Source organism: Arachis hypogaea, chromosome 4, assembly GCF_003086295.3.
Source record: "Arachis hypogaea cultivar Tifrunner chromosome 4, arahy.Tifrunner.gnm2.J5K5, whole genome shotgun sequence".
NCBI classification, from domain to species: domain Eukaryota; kingdom Viridiplantae; phylum Streptophyta; class Magnoliopsida; order Fabales; family Fabaceae; genus Arachis; species Arachis hypogaea.
The window spans coordinates 55,272,549-55,293,176 of NC_092039.1; the positions used below are offsets into that span (position 1 = coordinate 55,272,549).

The following is a 20,628-nucleotide window of genomic DNA, read 5'->3' on the forward strand; positions in this document are numbered from 1 at the left end:
GATCAGAGAAATCAGAAGAAGAGAGTTGTTGCTTTGTTACGGAGCAGGTTTTGTTCTTGCTGAAGAAGAGCCATGTCTCGATGCTCTCTCTGTCGTAGGCGATGCCGATGGAGACGATTACGGGATCATTCATGATTTCAAGTAAGATTAGGTAGAGAAAAAACGGAGGAACATTGATCTCATTATCCATACTCTAATTCTCTATGGTTACAGGCTTACATTATTATTATTATTATTATTATTATTATTATTATTATTATTATTATTATTATTATTTACCTGGTTCAAGGATCTTTTGCCACAGTGAGCAAATTATCATTCTTGTGAAATGATAGTACTAAAATAAATTTGCTTATGATGTCAATTAATTTAGCCTGAAATATACTTTGGTTTACATGTCAATATCATTGTGTTTGTAATCTTAATAGTGTTTTATTGATGCATTAGGTTGCTTATATCCTTTATTTAGTTCATCCACCACTTGTTCTGTTCTAATAACCTTTGACTAACAGAGATCCTGACCTTGCCCAAAAGATTGGAGCTGCAACCACTCTCGAAGTCAGAGCGACGGGGATTCCTTATGTCTTTGCTCCATGTATTGAGGTAAATAAAAATCAAAAGTCTAATGATAAACTTGTGTAGGAAAAAATTATTGTTAGGCATACTATGTTCACATTTCTTCCTTTAATAACTTAACTAATTACTTCTAGAACACTATTTGTAGGTTTGTAGAGATCTAAGATAGGGTCAGTGTTATGAAAGCTACAGTGAGGATCCTAAAATTGTGGAACAAATGACAGAGATAATACCTGGACTACAAGGAAGTCTCCCTGTCAATGCCAAGAAAGGATTTCCATATGTTGGTGGCAAGTAAGAAATTAATCGTAGTAAATCCATCTAAAAGAAAGAATGTGTTTCCTTATTTGTTTTCCTTAAGTGTTTATAAACATATTTGATATTTCCTAAAATTTTGTCCTTGCCTAGTGGTGAATTATGGTACATAGTACATAATTTTTAGGTTTAGTGCTTATGCATCACTAATGTTATAATGTAATAATTAACTAACGAGTTTCAACTTTAAGAAATTAATGTGGTGGATGGCAGTGGCGATGACAAGTTATCTTAGGCTAGTTTTACTAGCATTTTTACTTGTTTTTATTAGGTTTTATGCACTTTCTTGTACAATAAGTAAGTGATTGGAGTGGAATTTCATGATTATCTTGAATCAACCAAACATTTTTAACTTTATACAAAATCATTAGATTTATGCATATTTAGTTGATTATTATGAATGATGCAAAACTTTGTAATTTTGGCTAGACTTTGATGGTTTGTTTGGTTGATGGCAGGTAAAAAGATAAAGAAAGAAAAGTATAGAAATACAAGATACAGACAAACGCTGCATTCAAATGATGAACGCTACGTTCAAAGGCGACGCGCACGCGTACAAGACGCTACCGCGTGTGGAAGCATGTTTGGAGATCCACGCGTACGCGTCCAAGGTGCGCACATGTAGGTGAGGGATAAGCGTTCACACGCCAAGAACGCAACATTCACTCTGAATGAATGCCTGCGATACTTTCAGAATTGGATCTAGAATTTGGTCATCGACATGCATGCGTACATGACGCGAACGCGTCGATGTGACAAAAGTGATGGTTGGCACGAACGCGTACATGACGCTGGAACGCAGAAGTGACATTTTACCATCCACGCGCATGCGCACGCATGAGGAGCATTCATGGCGCGAACGTAGCATTCAATCAATGAATGCTACAAAGGACACGTATACACGCATGGTATGCGCAAGCATGGTTGAAGCTGAAGATCGTATCGACGCGCACGCATGCAGTACGCGTACGCGTCGATGGTGCAACAATGCAAGGGACGTGACAGAAAGATTTACAACGGTTCAAAATTCCATAAAATAATTCCAATTTTAGTATAGTCCAAACCAATAGTCAATCCTCAAATCAAATTAAATTTGGTTGTCACAAGTAACAAACCCCAAATAAGAATTAACCGAAGTATTTAAACTCCGGGTCGTCTCACGAGGAATTGCGATGAAGTGAATGATTATTGGCTATGAAGATGCAAGGGGGTTTGATTGATAAAGGGCAAGAAAGTTAAATGAATAATTAACTAATAACATAAAGGAAAGATACTCTTGACTAGACAAAGATAATTGAGATCGCCATCATTATCTACAAACCATATATTGACCATTGTGAGGAACAAACCTATTAAGTCTACCTCCAAAAGCTTTAAGTACGTATAATTTACTCCTAAGCTTGAGGTACGTCGAATAGGCTTGATCAACATCAATCCATAAGTCCCAATGATGAGCGGATAATTTATACGCTTTTTGGCATTATTTTTAGTATGTTTTTAGTATGTTTTGGTTAGTTTTTATTATATTTTTATTAGTTTTTAGTTAAAATTCACTTTTCTGGACTTTACTATGAGTTTGTGTGTTTTTCTGTGATTTTAGATATTTTCTGACTGAAATTGAGGGACTTGAGCAAAAATCTGATTCAGAGACTGAAAAGGACTGCAGAAGCTATTGGATTCTGACCTTTCTGCATTCGAAGTGAATTTTCTGGAGCTACAAAAACTTAATTGATGCGATCTCCACTGCGTTGGAAATTAGACATTCTGGGCTTTCCAGCAATGTATAATAGTCCATACTTTGCCCGAGATCTGATGGCCCAAATAGGCGTTCCAAGTCAGCTCAAGAATTCTGGCGTAAAACGCCAGAACTGGCACAAGAATGGGAGTTAAACGCCCAAACTGGCACAAAAGCTGGCGTTTAACTCCAAGAAGAGTCTCTACATGAAAATGCTTCAATGCTCATCCCAAGCACACACCAAGTGGGCCCAGAAGTGGATTTTTATGTCATTTACTCATCTTTGTAAACCCTAGGCTACTAGTTCTCTAAAAATAGGACCTTTTGCTATTGTATTAGACATCTTGGTAGCTATCTTTGAGTAGTCTTATGCCATCATAGATCATGGGGGCTAGCCTCTCGGCCATGCCTAAACCTTGTTCTTATGTATTTTCAATGGTGGAGTTTCTACACACCATAGATTAAGGTGTGGAGCTCTGCTGTAGCTCGAGTATTAATGTAATTACTATTATTCTTCTATTCAATTCAGCTTATTCTTGTTCTAAGATATCACTTGTTCCTCAGCTTGATGAATGTGATGATCCATGACACTCATCATCATTCTCACCTACGAACGTGTGCCTAACAACCACCTCCGTTCTACCTTAGATTGAGTGGATATCTCTTGGATTCCTTAATTAGAATCTTCGTGTATAAGCTAGAATTGATGGCGGCATTCAAGAGAATCCAGAAGGTCTAAACCTTCTCTGTGGTATTCTAAGTAGGATTCAAGGATTGAATGACTGTGACGAGCTTCAAACTCGCGATTGTGGGGCGTTAGTGACAGACGCAAAAGAATCACTGGATTCTATTCTGACATGATCGAGAACCGACAGCTGAATAGTCGTGCTGTGACAGAGTGCGTTGAACATTTTCACTGAGAGGACCAGACTGTAGCCATTGACAACGGTGATGCCCAACATACAGCTTGTCATGGAAAGGAGTAAGAAGGATTGGATGAAGACAGTAGGAAAGCAGAGAGACGGAAGGGACAAAGCATCTCCATACGCTTATTTGAAATTCTCACCAATGAATTACATAAGTATCTCTATCTTTATTTTATGCTTTATTCATAAATCATTCATAACCATTTGAATCTACCTGACTGAGATTTACAATATGACCATAGCTTGCTTCATACCAACAATCTCTGTGGAATCGACCCTTACTCGCGTAAAGTTTATTACTTGGACGACCCATTGCACTTGCTGGTTAGTTGTGCGAAGTTGTGATAAAGAGTTGAGATTGCAATTGAGCGTACCATGTTGATGGCGCCATTGATGATCACAATTTCGTGCACCAAGTTTTTGGCGCCGTTGCCGGGGATTGTTTGAGTTTGGACAACTGACGGTTCATCTTGTTGCTTAGATTGGGTATTTTTCAGAATTTTTAAGAATGAATTCTAGTGTTTCAAGGTGATGTTCTTATCATCACCAATGTTGATTGATCTTCATTAATTTAGCTCTTGAATGTAATGTCCTGCTGAAGCTTGGCTAGCAAAGTCTAATTCCTTTAGACTAAAGCTTTAGACTAACATTGCATGATTCCTGGAATTCTTATTAAAAATTTTGAATCTCTTTATTTTCTTCTCCATATAATTTTCGAAAAAAATCCAAAAAAATTTACAAAATCATAAAAACCAAAAATATTTCTTGTTTGAGTCTAGTGTCTCATTTTAAGTTTGGTGTCAATTGCATGTTTATGTTCTTCTTGCAATTATCATGTGTCTTCATTGATCTTCAAGTTGCTCTTGATGATTTACTTGCTCTGATCTTTAAATTCTCTTGTTTTGTGTGTTTTGTTGTTTCTCATATGCATTCTCAATTTGTTAGTGTCAGTAGTATACAAACTTGTAAGTTTGGTGTCTTGCATGCATTGTTTATATGATTTTAGTTGCATTTTGATTTTTCCTCATCATTAAAAACCCAAAAATTTTTTAATTTGTGTCTTTTCCAGTCAATAATTCAGAGAATTGAAAATTCAGAATATACAGCAGAGGAATTACACAGAAAAAGCTGGGCGTTTAAAACGCCTAGTGAAGAAGGAAAACTGGTGTTTAAACGCCAGCCAGGGCACTTGGCTGGGCGTTTAACGCCCAAAAGGGTAACATTTTGGGCGTTAAACGCCAGAATGTATACCATTCTGGGCGTTTAACGCCAGGATGGCACAAGAGGGAAGATTTTATTTTCAATTCAATTTTTTTTCAAGTTTTCATAATTTTTCAAAATCAAATCTTTTTCAAATCATATCTTTTCAATCATATATTTTCAAAATTAATTTCTTTCCATTTTCAAAAATACTTGCTAACAATTAATGATTTGATTCAACATTTCAAGTATGTTGCCTTTTCTGTTGAGAAATGTTTAATGTTCGAATCATATCTTTTCTTGTTAGCCAAGTCAGTGATTTTAAAAACAAATCTTTTTAAATTGTTTTTCCAAATCATATCTTCTCAATCATATCTTTTTAAAACTATATCTTTTCAATCATATCTTTTTGATTACATCTTTTTCAAAATAAGTTTTCAATCATATCTTTTTGATTTCTAATTTCAAAATCTTTTTCAAAAATCACTTTACTTCTTTCCCAATCATATTTTTCGAAAATCATTCTTCAATTTTTCAAAATATTTTTAAAATCTTTTTAAATTTATTTTCGAAAATTTCTTCCCCTCTTCTCACATCCTTCTATTTATGGACTGACTTATACAATTCGAACTCTATCTTTCTATGTTCGAATTCTTCTACCTCTTCCTTTTATTTTTCTTTTCCTCTGACACCTCAAGGAATCTCTATACTGTGACATAGAGGATTCCATATTTTCTTGTTCTCTTATCTTTTATATGAGCAGGAGCAAAGACAAAGGCATTCTTGTTGAGACTGACCCTGAACCTGAAAGGACCTTGAAGCGAAAGCTAAGAGAAGATAAAGCACAACACTCTGTAGAGGACCTAATAGAATTCTTCAAAGAAGAAGACATGGCAGCTGAAAACAACAACAATGCCAACAATGCAAGGAAGGTGCCGGGTGACTTTACTATACCTACTCCCGACTTCTATGGGAGAAGCATCTCTATCCCTGCCATTGGAGCAAACAACTTTGAGCTTAAGCCTCAATTAGTTTCTCTAATGCAACAGAATTGCAAGTTCCATGGACTTCCATTGAAAGATCCTCATCAGTTTTTAGTTGAATTCTTGCAAATCTGTGACACTATCAAGACCAATGGGGTTGACCCTGAGGTCTACAGACTTATGCTATTCCCTTTTGCTGTAAGAGACAGAGCTAGGATATGGTTGGACTCACAACCTAAAGAAAGCCTGAACTCTTGGGAAAAGCTAGTCAATGCCTTCTTGGCAAAGTTCTTTCCACCTCAAAAATTGAGTAAGCTTAGAGTGGAAGTCCAAACCTTCAGACAGAAGGAAGGTGAATCCCTCTATGAAGCTTGGGAAAGATACAAACAATTGATCAAAAAGTGTCCTTCTGACATGCTTTCTGAGTGGAGCATCATAGGTATCTTTTATGATGGTCTGTCTAAACTGTCCAAGATGTCATTGGATAGCTCTGCTGGAGGATCTCTTCATCTGAAGAAGATGACTGCAGAAGCTCAAGAACTCATTGAAATGTTGCAAATAACCAATTCATGTACACTTCTGAAAGGAATCCTGTGAACAATGGGACGAATCAGAAGAAAGGAGTTCTTGAGATTGATACTCTGAATGCCATATTGGCTCAGAATAAAATATTGACTCAGCAAGTCAATATGATTTCTCAAAGTCAGTCTGGAATGCAAGCTGCACCAGGCAGTGCTAAGGACGCTTCATCTGAAGAAGAAGCTTATGATCCTGAGAACCCTTTAATGGAAGAGGTGAATTACATGGGAGGACCCTATGGAAACACCTATAATCTTTCATGGAGAAATCACCCAAATCTCTCATGGAAGGATCAACAGAGACCTCAACAAGGTTTCAACAACAATAATGGTGGAAGAAACAGGTTTAGCAATGGCAAGCCTTTTCCATCATCTTCTGAGCAACAGACAGAGAATTCTAAGCAGAGCCACTCTGACTTAGCAACCATGGTCTCTGATCTAATCAAAACCACTCAAAGTTTCATGACTGAAACAAGGTCCTCAATTAGAAACTTGGAGGCACAAGTGGGTCAGCTGAGTAAGAAAGTTACTGAACTCCCTCCTAGTGCTCTTCCAAGCAATACAGAAGAGAATCCAAAAGAAGAGTGTAAGGCCATCAACATGGCCAAACTTGGAGAGGAGAAAGAGGCAGTGAGCGCCACTGAGGAAGACCTCAATGGACGTCCACTGGCCTCCAATGAGTTTCCTAATAAAGAACCATAGGAATCTGAGGCTCACACTGAGACCATAGAGATTCCATTGGATTTACTTGTGCCATTCATGAGCTCTGATGAGTATTCTTCCTCTGAAAAGGATGAAGATGTCACTGAAGAGCAAGTTGCTAAGTACCTTGGAGCAATCATGAAGCTAAATGACAAGTTATTTGGTAATGAGACTTGGAAGGACGAACCCCCTTCGCTCACCAAAGAACTGGCTGACTTGTCTAGGCAGAAATTACCTCAAAAGAGACAGGACCCTGGGAAGTTCTCAATACCTTGTACAATAGGCACCATGACCTTCAAGAAGGCTGTGTGTGACCTAGGGTCAAGCATAAACCTCATGCATCTCTCTGTAATGGAGAAGCTAGGGATTTTTGAGGTACAAGCTATTAGAATCTCACTAGAGATGGCAGACAATTCAAGAAAACAAGCTTATGGACATGTAGAGGATATTCTGGTAAAACTTGAAGACTATTACATCCCTGCTGATTTCATAGTCCTAGAGACTGGGAAGTGCATGGATGAATCCATCATCCTTGGCAGACCCTTCCTAGCCACAGCAAAGGCTGTGATTGATGTTGACAGAAGAGAATTGATCATTCAAGTGAATGAAGAATCCCTTGTGTTTAAGGCTCAAGGATATCCCTCTGCAACCATGGGGAGGAAGCATGAAGAGCTTCTCTCAAAACAGAGTCAAACAGAGCCCCCACAATCAAACTCTAAGTTTGGTGTTGGGAGGCCTCAACCAACTTCTATGTTTGGTGTTGAACACCCACATTCAAACTCTAAGTTTGGTGTTGGGAGGTTCCAACATTGCTCTGAGTATTTGTTAGGCTCCATGAGAGCCCACTGTCAAGCTACTGACATTAAAGAAGTGCTTGTTGGGAGGCAACCCAATGTTATATTTATCTATTTTTCCTATGTTATTTTATGTTTTCTGTAGGTTGATAATCATGGGAAGTCACAAAATCAATTGAAAAAGCAAAAACAGAATGAAAAACAGAAAGAAAAACAACACACCCTGGAGGAAAACTTGCTGGCGTTTAAACGCCAGTAAGGGCAGCCAATGGGCATTTAACGCCCAATCTGGCAAACTTCTGGGCGTTTAACGCCAGAAAGGGGCACCAGACTGGCGTTAAATGCCAGGAAAGGGCAAGAAGCTGGCGTTAAATGCCAGAAATGGGCACCAGCCTGGCGTTTAACGCCAGAATTGGTAGAAGGAGCATTTTTGCTCGCCACTTGGTGCAGGGATGAATTTTCCTTGACACCTCAGGATCTGTGGACCCCACAGGATCCCCACCTACCCCACCACTCTCTTTCCTCTTCACCCATTAACCAATCACCTCAACGCCTCTTCCCCAAAAACCCCTCACTTATCAAATCCCACTATTCTCTTCACCACTCACATCCATCCTTCATAAAACCCCACCTACCTCACCATTCAAATTCAAACCACTTTCCCTCCCAAACCCACCCATAATGGCTGAACCATACACCCCCCTCCACTCCTACATAAACCCATCTTCACCCCTTCATTTTCACACAATCAAAACACTACTTCTCCCCCTTGGCCGAACCACAAAGCCACCTCTATATCCTCTATTTCTTCTTCTTCTACTCTCTTCTTTTTTCTTTTGCTCGAGGATGAGCAAACCTTCTAAGTTTGGTGTGGTAAAAGCATTGCTTTTTGTTTTTCCATAACCATTTATGGCATCTAAGGCCGGAGAAACCTCTAGAAAGAGAAAAGGGAAGGCAAAAGCTTCCACCTCCGAGTCATTGGAGATGGAGAGATTCATCTCAAGGGTGCATCAAGACCACTTCTATGACGTTGTGGCCATGAAGAAGGTGATCCCCGAGGTCCCTTTCAAACTCAAAAAGAGTGAATATCCGGAGATCCGACATGAGATCCGAAAAAGAAGTTAGGAAGTTCTTACCAACCCTATTCAACAAGTCGGAATCTTAATGGTTCAAAAGTTCTATGCCAATGCATGGATCACCAAGAACCATGATCAAAGTGTGAACCCGGACCCAAAGAATTGGCTTACAATGGTTCGGGGAAAAAGCTTGGATTTTAGTCCGGAAAATGTAAGGTTGGCATTCAACTTGCCCATGATGCAAGGAGATGAACACCCTTACACTAGAAGGGTCAACTTTGATCAAAGGTTGGACCAAGTCCTCAAAGACATTTGTGAAGAGGACGCTCAATGGAAGAGATATTCAAGAGGGAAGCCAGTTCAACTGAGAAGGCATGACCTCAAGCCCGTGGCTAGAGGATGGTTGGAGTTTATCCAACGCTCAATCATTCCCACTAGCAACCGGTCCGAAGTTACTATAGACCGGGCTATCATGATTCATAGCATCATGATTGGAGATGAAGTAGAAGTTCATGAGGTTATATCCCAAGAACTTTATAAGGTGGTAGACAAGTCCTCTACCTTGGCAAGGTTAGCTTTCCCTCATCTCATTTGTCACCTCTGTTATTCAGTTAGAATTGACATAGAGGGAGACATCCTCATTGATGAAGACAAGCCTATCACTAAGAAGAGGATGGAGCAAACAAGAGCTCCCACTCACCATGAAATCCCTGAGACACCTCAAGGGATGCACTTTCCTCCACAAAACTATTGGCAGTAAATCAACACCTCCCTAGGAGAATTGAGTTCCAACATGAGACAACTAAGGGTGGAGCACCAAGAACATTCCATTCTCCTCCATGAAATTAGAGAAAATCAAAGAATCATGAGAGAGGAGCAACAAAGGCAAGGAAGAGACATTGAGGAGCTCAAGCACTCCATATGATCTTCAAGAGGAAGAACAAGCCGCCATCACTAAGGTGGACCCGTTCTTTAATCTCCTTGTTCTTTATTCTCCTGTTTTTCGAATTTTTATGCCTATGTTTATCTATGTTTGTGTCTTATGATCATTAGTGTCTTACTGTCTATGCCTTAAAGTTATGAATGTCCTATGAATTCATCACCTTTCTTAAATGAAAAATGTTCTTAATTGGAAAAGAGAAGAATTGTATGAATTTTGAATATTATCACAGATTAATTATTTTGATGTGGTGGCAATACTTTAACTTCTGAATGTATGCTTGAACAGTGCATATGTCTTTTGAATTTGTTGTTCATGAATGTGGGCTCTTGAAAGAATGATGAAAAATGAGACATGTTACTGAGGATCTGAAAAACCATAAAAATGATTCTTGAAGCAAGAAAAAGCATTAAATTCAAAAAAAAAATGAAAAAAAGAAGAAAAAGAAAAAAATAAAGTTGTGATCCAAGGCAAAAAGAGTGTGCTTAAGAACCCTGGACACCTCTAATTGGGGACTCTAGCAAAGCTAAGTCACAATCTGAAAAGGTTCACCCAGTTATGTGTCTGTGGCATGTATGTATCCGGTGGTAATACTGGAAGACAGAGTGCTTTGGGCCACGGCCAGGACTCATAAAGTAGCTATGTTCAAGAATCATCATACTTAACTAGGAGAATCAATAATACTATCTGGATTCTGAGTTCCTATAGAAGCCCATCATTCTGAATTTCAAAGGATAAAATGAGATGCCAAAACTATTCAGAGGCAAAAAGCTAAAAGCCCCACTCATCTAATTAATACTGATCTTCATAGATATTTTTGGAATTCATTGCATATTCTCTTCTTTTTTCTTATTTGATCATCAATTGCTTGGGGACAAGCAACAATTTAAGTTTGGTGTTGTGATGAGCGGATAATTTATACGCTTTTTGACATTATTTTTAGTATGTTTTTAGTATGTTTTAGTTAGTTTTTCTTATATTTTTATTAGTTTTTAGTTAAAATTCACTTTTCTGGATTTTACTATGAGTTTGTGTGTTTTTCTATGATTTCAGGTATTTTCTGGCTGAAATTGAGGGACTTGAGCAAAAATCTGATTCAGAGACTGAAAAGGACTGTAGATGCTGTTGGATTCTGACCTCCCTGCACTCGAAGTGGACTTTCTGGAGCTACAGAAGCCCAATTCGTGCGCTCTCAACTGCGTTAGAAAGTAGACATCCCGGGCTTTCCAGCAATATATAATAGTCTATACTTTTCCCGAGATTTGATGGCCCAAACAGGCGTTCCAAGTCAGCTCAAGAATTCTGGCGTAAAACGCCGGAACTGGCACAAGAATGGGAGTTAAACGCCCAAACTGGCACAAAAGCTGGCGTTTAACTCCAAGAAGAGTCTCTACACGAAAATACTTCAATGCTCAGCCCAAGCACACACCATGTGGGCCCGGAAGTGGATTTTTATGTCATTTACTCATCTTTGTAAACCTTAGGCTACTAGTTCTCTACAAATAGGACCTTTTGCTATTGTATTAGACATCTTGGTAGCTATCTTTGAGTAGTCTTATGCTATCATAGATCATGGGGACTGGCCTCTCAGCCATGCCTAGACCTTGTTCTTATGTATTTTCAACGGTGGAGTTTCTACACACCATAGATTAAGGTGTGGAGCTCTGCTGTACCTCGAGTATTAATGCAATTACTATTGTTCTTCTATTCAATTCAGCTTATTCTTGTTCTAAGATATCACTTGTTCCTCAAATTGATGAATGTGATGATCTGTGACACTCATCATCATTCTCACCTATGAACGTGTGCCTGACAACCACCTCCGTTCTACCTTAGATTGAGTGGATATCTCTTGGATTCCTTAATCAGAATCTTCGTGTATAAGCTAGAATTGATGGTAGCATTCAAAAGAATCCGGAAGGTCTAAACCTTGTCTGTGGTATTCTGAGTAGGATTCAAGGATTGAATGAATGTGATGAGCTTCAAACTCGCGATTGTGGGGCGTTAGTGACAGACACAAAAGAATCATTGGATTCTATTCCGACATGATCGAGAACCGACAGCTAAATAGCTGTGCTGTGACAGAAAAATGCTCAATCTAGTAATCTTCAAACTTAATCATTGTTGATTCAAAATCAATCCCCGGCAACGGCGCCATAAACTTGTTGCATGAAAACTTGCCTCTCAGCAAATTTCCCTTCGGCAAGTATACCGAATTGTCGTCAAGTAAAATTCACAATAGAGTGAGGTCGAATCCTACAAGGATTGATTGGTCAAGCAATTTAATTAGAAGAATATGCTAGTTGAGCTAAATAGAATTTAGATTGAGATGCAAAAATTTAAATGACTGGAAAGTAAATAACAGAAATTAAAGTGCAGAATCTTAAATGGGGATTTGGGGTAATGAGCATGAGATTAAATGGTAGAAAGTAAAGAGAATGGATAAGATCAGAAATGGGGAAATCATTGGGTTCAGGAGATGTTGCATTCTCCGGATCAAGTTCATTCTCATCTCTTTCTCAATCAATGCATTCATTGATCTCCTTGGTGATCTTAAGTGATTGGATCCCAATTCCTTGGCAATCCAATCTCTCTAAGCTTGAACAATTGTCCAATTCCTTGATTTAATTGCTCATGGGAATAGATGAAGTGTGGTCACTGATTATACCACATGTATTTCCAAATCAAAGTATTGCGAGGATTACATGTCACTATATCCGCCCAAACCCCAATTTGGTCCAACTTGAGAAAGCATTTCTAGCATGATCTCCTCATCCCTTTTCCAAGGCTCAAAGGGGATCTAATTATGGAGAGTTTCTTTTCCAAGACAACTAACCAATTAAATTAAGGTCAAAAGCTTTCTAGTAAGATCAAGAGAAAAGAAAGAAGAAGAAGAATGAAAACTATAATTGATCCATCAAATTACAACAGAGCTCCTTAACCCAATGAAAGGGATTTAGTTGTTCATAGTTCTAGAAAAGAAAAATGGCAGAAAAGAAGAATCCATGCTAAAAGTGCATAAAAGTAAATCTATAGAGAGTAGTTCCCAAAAGTGCCAAGCTTCTCTATAGTTCAAAACTACTCCTATATATACTACTCCTCTTGATCTTCTAGTGAGTTCTTCAAGTCTTGGATGTGGGCTTTGGATCTTGAGTTGAAGCAGTTCTCATCTTGACTGGGCCCAACTTGCAGAGAAATATGAATTAGGCTTGTGTATTTAGTAAGATTTAACGTTGAGTGCCATTGTGGGTTCCAGAACGTTAGTGGCATTCACTTTTTCCACTAACGTTCCACCCTCATAAATCCACGTTAAATCCAACGTTAGTGTCTTAATGTGACCACTAATGTTGCTTTCTCAAATTTTGGCCAACGTTATTGGGACTCACTTTTCCCAATAACGTTGGCTTGTACCCTTTTGTGAACGTTAATGGGAATCACTTTTCCCATTAACGTTGCTTAGTGCCCCTTTGTTCCTACGTTAGTGTCCATGTTAGTATAACGTGACTCTTAACGTAGGTGTGATCCACCTTTGAGAGCGTCAGTGACACTTGATGTGCAGAAAACGATCCAACACAAAACTCACTGGCAAGTGTACCGGGTCGCATCAAGTAATAATAACTCACACGAGTGAGGTCGATCCCACAGGGATTGAAGGATTGAGCAATTTTAGTTTAGTGGTTGATTTAGTCAAGCGAATTAAGTTTTGGTTGAGTGGGTTGTATTTAACAGAAGCTAAATTGCTTGGAATGTAAAGGGAGAGGGGGAAATTGCAGTAAATTAAAGAGCAGGAAAGTAAACTTGCTGAATCTTAAAGAACAAGAAAGTAAATGACTGAAACTTAAAGTGCAAGAAATGTAAATTGCAGTAACTTAAAATGCAAGTAATATAGATTGCTTGAATGTAAAAGGGATTTGAGGACTGGGATTTCATAATCTAAGCAAAAAGAAATTGAATTGCCACAATTAATAGAGCATAAATTGAATTAGAAGCAATTAGAACTCAAACAGTAAAGAAATTAAGTACAGCAAATGTTCACAGAAGAACCAAAAGGAAATTGGGATCTTAGGACTCCAGAGACTAGGTAGCAAAGCCTAGATCTCAATTGCCCTCCCAGATCCAAGTTCTCAAAGAAATTGACAAGAAATTGAAGAAGAAGCAGTAAAGGGGATGTAAATGAATTCAATTATGCAGAAGAGAAATTAAAGAGCTCTTGAGTGGAGATTGAGACAGAATTTCCTCAATTCTTAACACCCAATACTCAAACAAGAAAAGTAGAATTGCTTGAGCAAGAACGAGGAAGAAGAGAGATCAATTCCCCTCCCTAATCCTCTGAAATCTCGGTCAAGTCTCTCAAAGAAAAGTTGCAAAATTCAAAGCTCCAAAGAAAGTGCAAAATTCAAAAGTCAAGTAAAAAGTCCCAATTACATCAAACTAGCTCCTATTTATACACTTTCTATTCTTGGATCTTGGGATTTGGATGAGCTTTTGATTTGGTGAAGAAATGAATTAAATTGGATTTTTAATTTAATTTTTGGCCCATGAAAGATTGCTTCCAGGAGGCTGCCCTGCCCTTGTGGAGCGCAGGGCAGGATTTGGTGCGTGCGGCCATGGTGCGGGCGTGGTGTGCGAGCTTGGTGCGCAGGATGCTGCCCTGCCCTCGCGGAGGGCAGGGCAGAAAAGTTTGGTGCGCTAGATTGGTGCCTTGGTGCGCTGCTGGTGCTGCCGAATGATTCTTTGGTGCGCCAGATTGGTGCGCTGGCCGTGCCACAACAAAATGCTGCCCTGCCCTCGCGGAGGGCAGGGCAGTGTTTCCACCTTAAAGCCCCGTGTTCGAAACTTGGATGATACACACGCTACCCATTTCCCTTGGCTTTCTTGGCACCATAATGAAGCCTAGTTCCTTGCTTCCTCATTGTTCCGTGTTCGAGACTTGTAGTAAGCATAGGTGAACTTTTTCTTTGAATTTCTTCCCTTGGTGAGCCCGATACTGCCCTTGAGGAGGGCAGGGCAATATTTTGATCTTCTTGATTCCATGGCACAGATTTGTGCTCTGCCCTTGTCGTGGGCAGGGCAGAGTTGCCTTTCAAGCTTTGTTCCCTTATGTTGCCCTCCTAGAGGGCAGTGTGCCCTTGTGGAGGGCAATGCTTGCTTCCTCCATTATGCGCCATGCCTTTTTCTCCTTGGGCCACGCTTTCTTAGGCCACGCTTTCCTCTTTTCTTCTTTTCTTCACCTATAATAAACCAAAACAGCCACTCCAAGTATTACTAAATTCACAAGGCTTATAAATCAATTAAAAATCAATTAAATTTAGCTTAAACCTCATGAGTTAACATCAAATTAATGGTAGTTGCTTGATCTAAAGAAGTTATGCATTTTCATTCCAAATCACTTACTTAGGATGCAAGAAAGTGCATAAAGACTAATAAAACAAGTGAAATTAGCTTGAAAAATGGGTATATGATGACTTGTCATCACAACACCAAACTTAAATCTTGCTTGTCCCCAAGCAAGCATCAAAATTAAGAGCAATTGAAATGAATTAAGAACACATATCCTTATTAGGCATATAGCAGAACTTGATTTATGGGATCTTTATGCAGACAATGATAACTCAATTATTGTTGCTGTTACATAATATACATCTTTCCTCAAAGGCTTGCTAAACTTGCTGTTATGAGACTTACTTTTTAATTACTCCCTTGCTAACTTTTCTTTCTTATAATGCTTAACAAGCTTATTATTCTTTTGGAGGTTTGGTGTCAAATATTGCAGTAGTAGCCTTTGGCTTTATTTTTCTCTTTTACTCAACATCTTTCCACCACAGACACATGGCTCACTATTTCTTCCTAGGATCATTGATGCCCAGCATCTCTTTGGATAACTAAATGTTCTGTATCTAAGTTGCTCTTTATTGTGGACTTTCAATTGGCCATCCCAAATCAGTTGATCTAAGTGGCCAGGTTTTAAAATACCCCTTAGAATCTACTCATCCAAGCATATCTTAGTACAAGAACACCACAGGCATATGTCCTAGGGTCCAAGCTATTGATGTCCAACCTTTATTCTTTGTTTTTCTTGCCACTTTGGCTTTTTCTTCTTCCTTTTTTTTCTGTTTTTGTTACCAAGGGCTTTTTCTTTATTGATAAGAATCTTTATAACAGCAAGCTAACTCACACTTGAATGAAAATGATATTATGCAGCAGTTATTTCATGAGTTATGCATTTAATCAAACACATATACCACCATTAACTTCCATTCTTACTTATGCAACATTGGATATTTCACTTTTCAATTCTAACAATTCTCTTTTATTCAAGCATGTGGGAAACAAAACAGAATTTAACTAAGTGATGGATAACAAGCATTGTGCAGATTTAGCATTCTTAACAAACAATTCCACTTGCAACTATACAAACACTTTAGCAAGACATACAATGGTTTCCAGATTCAAAACACTTCACAGCAGCAAGGATTAAGTTTAGATACAACCTTTGAAGTTGCAGCCCTTTGATTCTTCCTTCTGTTGTGTTCTCTTTGAGTTAAGATGCCTAATATCTTCAATTGTTGACTCATGTCCTGCATAATTTTCAAAGTTGCTTGCTTCTCAAGCCCTTAATTACTTGGTTAGTCTGCATAGTGTGGCTCTTGGTTTCATTTAGGTGTGAGAACACCAAACTTAATTGTTTGCCACTAATTCTGATGCATCAGTTAACCATATGTGAAACCTTGTGTCCTTGCTAAAGGTTATGAACTTAAAGCTAGAAAGAAGTTAAACAGTTGAATAATGTGTTTGGTTGCTTGGAGCTAGCATCATGCAAGAGGTGAGAATGTGTTTTTAAATAATATTTTTGGTGGAACACCAAACTTAGAATCTTTCATTCTCCCTTAAATTATTTTGGTGTGCAACACCAAACTTAGCTCCTTGCAATCCATACCAATTATTCAACATTTTTATTGAAGAAGTTATGAAAGAAAACTACCTCAGGTTGGGTTGCCTCCCAACAAGCGCTCTTTTATTGTCACTAGCTTGACATCTTCTATTTTCGCTTCAAGGAGGATTTAGGTTCTGAACCTCTTTTTCCTTGTTCCATTGTCCTCCTAGGTATAATTTTGCTCTATGACCATTTGCTGTAAACCGTCTCTTTGTTGCTTCATCTAGCAATTCAATACTCCCATAAGGAAAGACCTTAGTTACCAAATATGGACCAGTCCACTTAGACTTAAGCTTTCCAGGGAATATATTGAGTCGTGAGTTGTACAAAAGTACTTGTTGTCCAGGTTTGAATTCTTTCTTCAAAATCTTCTTGTCATGCCATCTCTTGGCTTTTTCCTTGTATATCTTGGTATTTTCATAGGCTTCTAGCCTAAACTCATCCAGCTCATTTAGCTGCAACAACCTTTTCTCCCCTGCTGCTTCAGAATCAAGATTTAGAAGTTTAGTTGCCCAAAAGGCTTTGTGTTCAAGCTCTACAGGGAGATGACAAGATTTGCCATATAACAGCTGAAAGGGGGACTTCCCAATGGGAGTTTTGAAAGCTGTTCTGTACGCCCAAAGTGCATCTTCCAATTTCCTAGCCCAATCCTTTCTTGTGCTGCCTACTATTTTCTCTAGGATTTTCTTCAGTTCCCTGTTTGCTAATTCAGCCTGCCCATTAGTCTGAGAGTGATATGGTGTGGCCACTTTATGAATAACTCCATATTTATGAAGAAGTTTCTCCATTTGTTTGTTACAAAAATGACCACCACCATCACTGATGAGACCCTTGGGTACTCCATATCTAGTAAAGATGTGCTTATTTAGGAATTGAAGGATAATTTGTGCATCACAGGTAGTTGTGGCTATGGCTTCCACCCACTTTGAAACATACTCCACTGCTACCAAGACATATCTGAAAGAATAAGAAGGAGGAAAGGGTCCCATGAAATCAATGCCCCATAGATCAAACAATTCTACTTCCAAAATGAAGTTCTGCGGCATCTCATTCCTTCTTGTTAATCCTCCTGCTCTCTGGCATTCATTACATTGGTGGACAAACTCTCTGGCATCTTTGAAGATAGTTGGCCAATAGAAACCACTTTGCAATATCTTTGCAGCTGTTCTGTCTGGACCAAAATGTCCACCATAAGCTGAGCCATGGCAATGACATAATATATCTCTTATTTCACTCTCAGGGACCCATCTCCTAATTATTCCATCAGAACATCTTTTGAACAGATAAGGTTCATCCCACAAGAACTTCCTTGCTTCATTGATTAGTTTCTTCACTTGTTGCTTAGTGAATTCTTGAGGTATCTTCCTCCCCACTTTGTAGTTTGCTATATCAGCAAACCATGGTGTTTGTTGGATCAGCATAAGATGTTCATCTGGGAAGCTTTCATTCACAGGTTGTGAAGCCTTTTGAATTGTTTCTTGTGGCAGCCTTGACAAATGATCAGCAACTTGGTTTTGAGTGCCTTTCCTGTCCTTTACCTCAATGTCAAATTCTTGTAGGAGTAAAATCCACCTGATAAGTCTTGGTTTAGCATCCTACTTTGACATTAAATACTTGAGGGTGGCATGATCAGTATAAACCATAATTTTAGATCCTATCAAGTACGATCTAAACTTATCAAATGCATAGACTACAGCTAACAATTCCTTCTCTGTGGTAGTGTAATTTTTTTGAGCCTCATTCAATACTTTACTTGCATAATATATGACATGATGCAAGTTTCCCTTCTTTTGTCCAAGTACAGCACCAATTGCAATATCACTTGCATCACACATGAGTTCAAATGGTAAGTTCCAATCCGGGGGTGTGATAATTGGTGCTGTTGTGTGTTTATGTTTTAAAGTTTCAAAGGCATGCTGGCAATTTTCATCAAAAACAAAAGGTTTATCAATCATTAACAGGTTACTCAAAGGTTTGGCTATTTTAGAAAAATCTTTGATAAATCTTCTATAAAATCCTGCATGCCCCAAGAAACTTCTAACAGATTTCACATTAGTTGGTGGAGGGAGCTTTTCTATTATTTCCACTTTTGCCTTGTCAACCTCTATCCCTTTTCTTGAAACTTTATGACCAAGAACAATCCCCTCAGGCACCATGAAATGGCACTTCTCCCAGTTCAAAACCAAATTAGTTTCTTGGCACCGTTTCAAAACAAGGGTTAGATGGTTTAGGCAAGTATTGAAATTATCACCAAAAACAGAGAAGTCATCCATGAAAACCTCTAAAAATTTTTCAACCATATCTGAGAAAATGGAGAGCATACACCTTTGAAAAGTGGCTGGGGCATTGCATAATCCGAATGGCATTTTTCTATAAGCAAAAACTCCAACTGGGCATGTGAATGAAGTCTTTTCTTGGTCCTTTGGATCTACCACTATCTGATTATACCCAGAATAGCCATCCAGGAAGCAATAATAAGCATGGCCAGCCAACCTTTCAAGCATCTGATCAATGAAAGGAAGTGGGAAGTGATCTTTGCGTGTGGCATCATTCAGCCTTCTATAGTCAATACACATCCTCCATCCCGTCACAGTTCTTGTGGGAATGAGTTCACTCCTCTCATTAATAATGACTGTCATCCCACCTTTCTTTGGTACCACTTGGACTGGGCTTATCCATGAGCTATCGGAAATAGGATATATGATTCCTGCATTCCATAATTTCATTACTTCCTTCTGGATAACTTCCTTCATTGCAGGATTTAGTCTTCTCTGAGGTTGAATTACTGCTTTGGAATTGTCTTCCAAAAGAATTTTATGCATACATATTGTAGGGCTAATGCCTTTCAGATCATCAATGGTCCATCCTAAAGCATTCTTGTGAGCTCTGAGAACATCAAGAAGCTCTCCTTCTTCTTTCTTTGTCAGGGATGAATTAATAATCACTGGGAAGCTCTCCGAAGTGCCAAGAAATGCATATTTGAGATGAGAAGGTAATGGCTTCAGTTCTTGCTTTTGCACTTCTCCCTTCTTGTTTGGTTCCACCTCTTTGTCTATGAAAATTTTAGCTGCGTGTTCTTCTATTGTTTCCTGATTGTCTTTTTCTTGCTCATGCTGATTAGTATCTAACATTTCTTCCACCAGGCTCTCTATCATATCCACTCTCAAATGATCCTCCTGCTCAGGGGGGTGTTGCATTGACTTAAAAACATTTATGATCATTTGCTCATTGTGTACTCTGAAAATCATTTATCCTTTTTCCACATCTATGATGGCTCTTGCAGTTGCCAGAAATGGTCTTCCCAATATGATTGAATTGTTTCCTTCCTCATCAGTATCTAGGATTACAAAGTCCGCAGGGAAGATAAATTCTCCAACCTTTACTAGCAAATTTTCTACAATTCCATTTGGTGTCTTGATTGATCTGTCGGCCATGACTAGTGACATCCTGGTGGGTTTGAGTTCTTTTATGGCCAACTTCCTTATTATGGATAAGGGCATTAAGTTGATACTAGCTCCAAGATCACAGAGAGCTTTGTCCAAGGCTAGTTTGCCTATGGTGCATGACACTACAAAACTCCCTGGATCTTTAAGCTTTGGTGGAATTCCTTTTTGGAGCACGGCGCTACATTCCTCACTGAGCATTACCGTTTCCTTCTCATTCTAATCTCTCTTTTTATTGATGAGCTCCTTCAAAAACTTGGCATACAGAGGCATTTGCTCCAATGCCTCAGCTAAAGGTATGTTGATTTCTAGTTTCTTGAAAGTCTCAAGAAATTTGTGGAAATGTTGATCCTTTGTCTCTTTGTGGAATCTTTGGGGATATGGTAGTGGTGGTGTTGAGCTCTTCTCCACTTGATGCTGTCTTGG

General features: G+C 38.7%; 1 non-coding gene across 1 annotated transcript; it reads right to left on the reverse strand.

Moving 5' to 3' along the window:
• Window positions 1–6,047: 6,047 nt before the first annotated feature.
• On the reverse strand, window positions 6,048–6,155 carry LOC112799276 (small nucleolar RNA R71). The gene has a single exon (XR_003200852.1). It is a non-coding gene; the product is annotated as a small nucleolar RNA R71 (small nucleolar RNA).
• Between the last annotated feature and the right edge of the window lie 14,473 nt (window positions 6,156–20,628).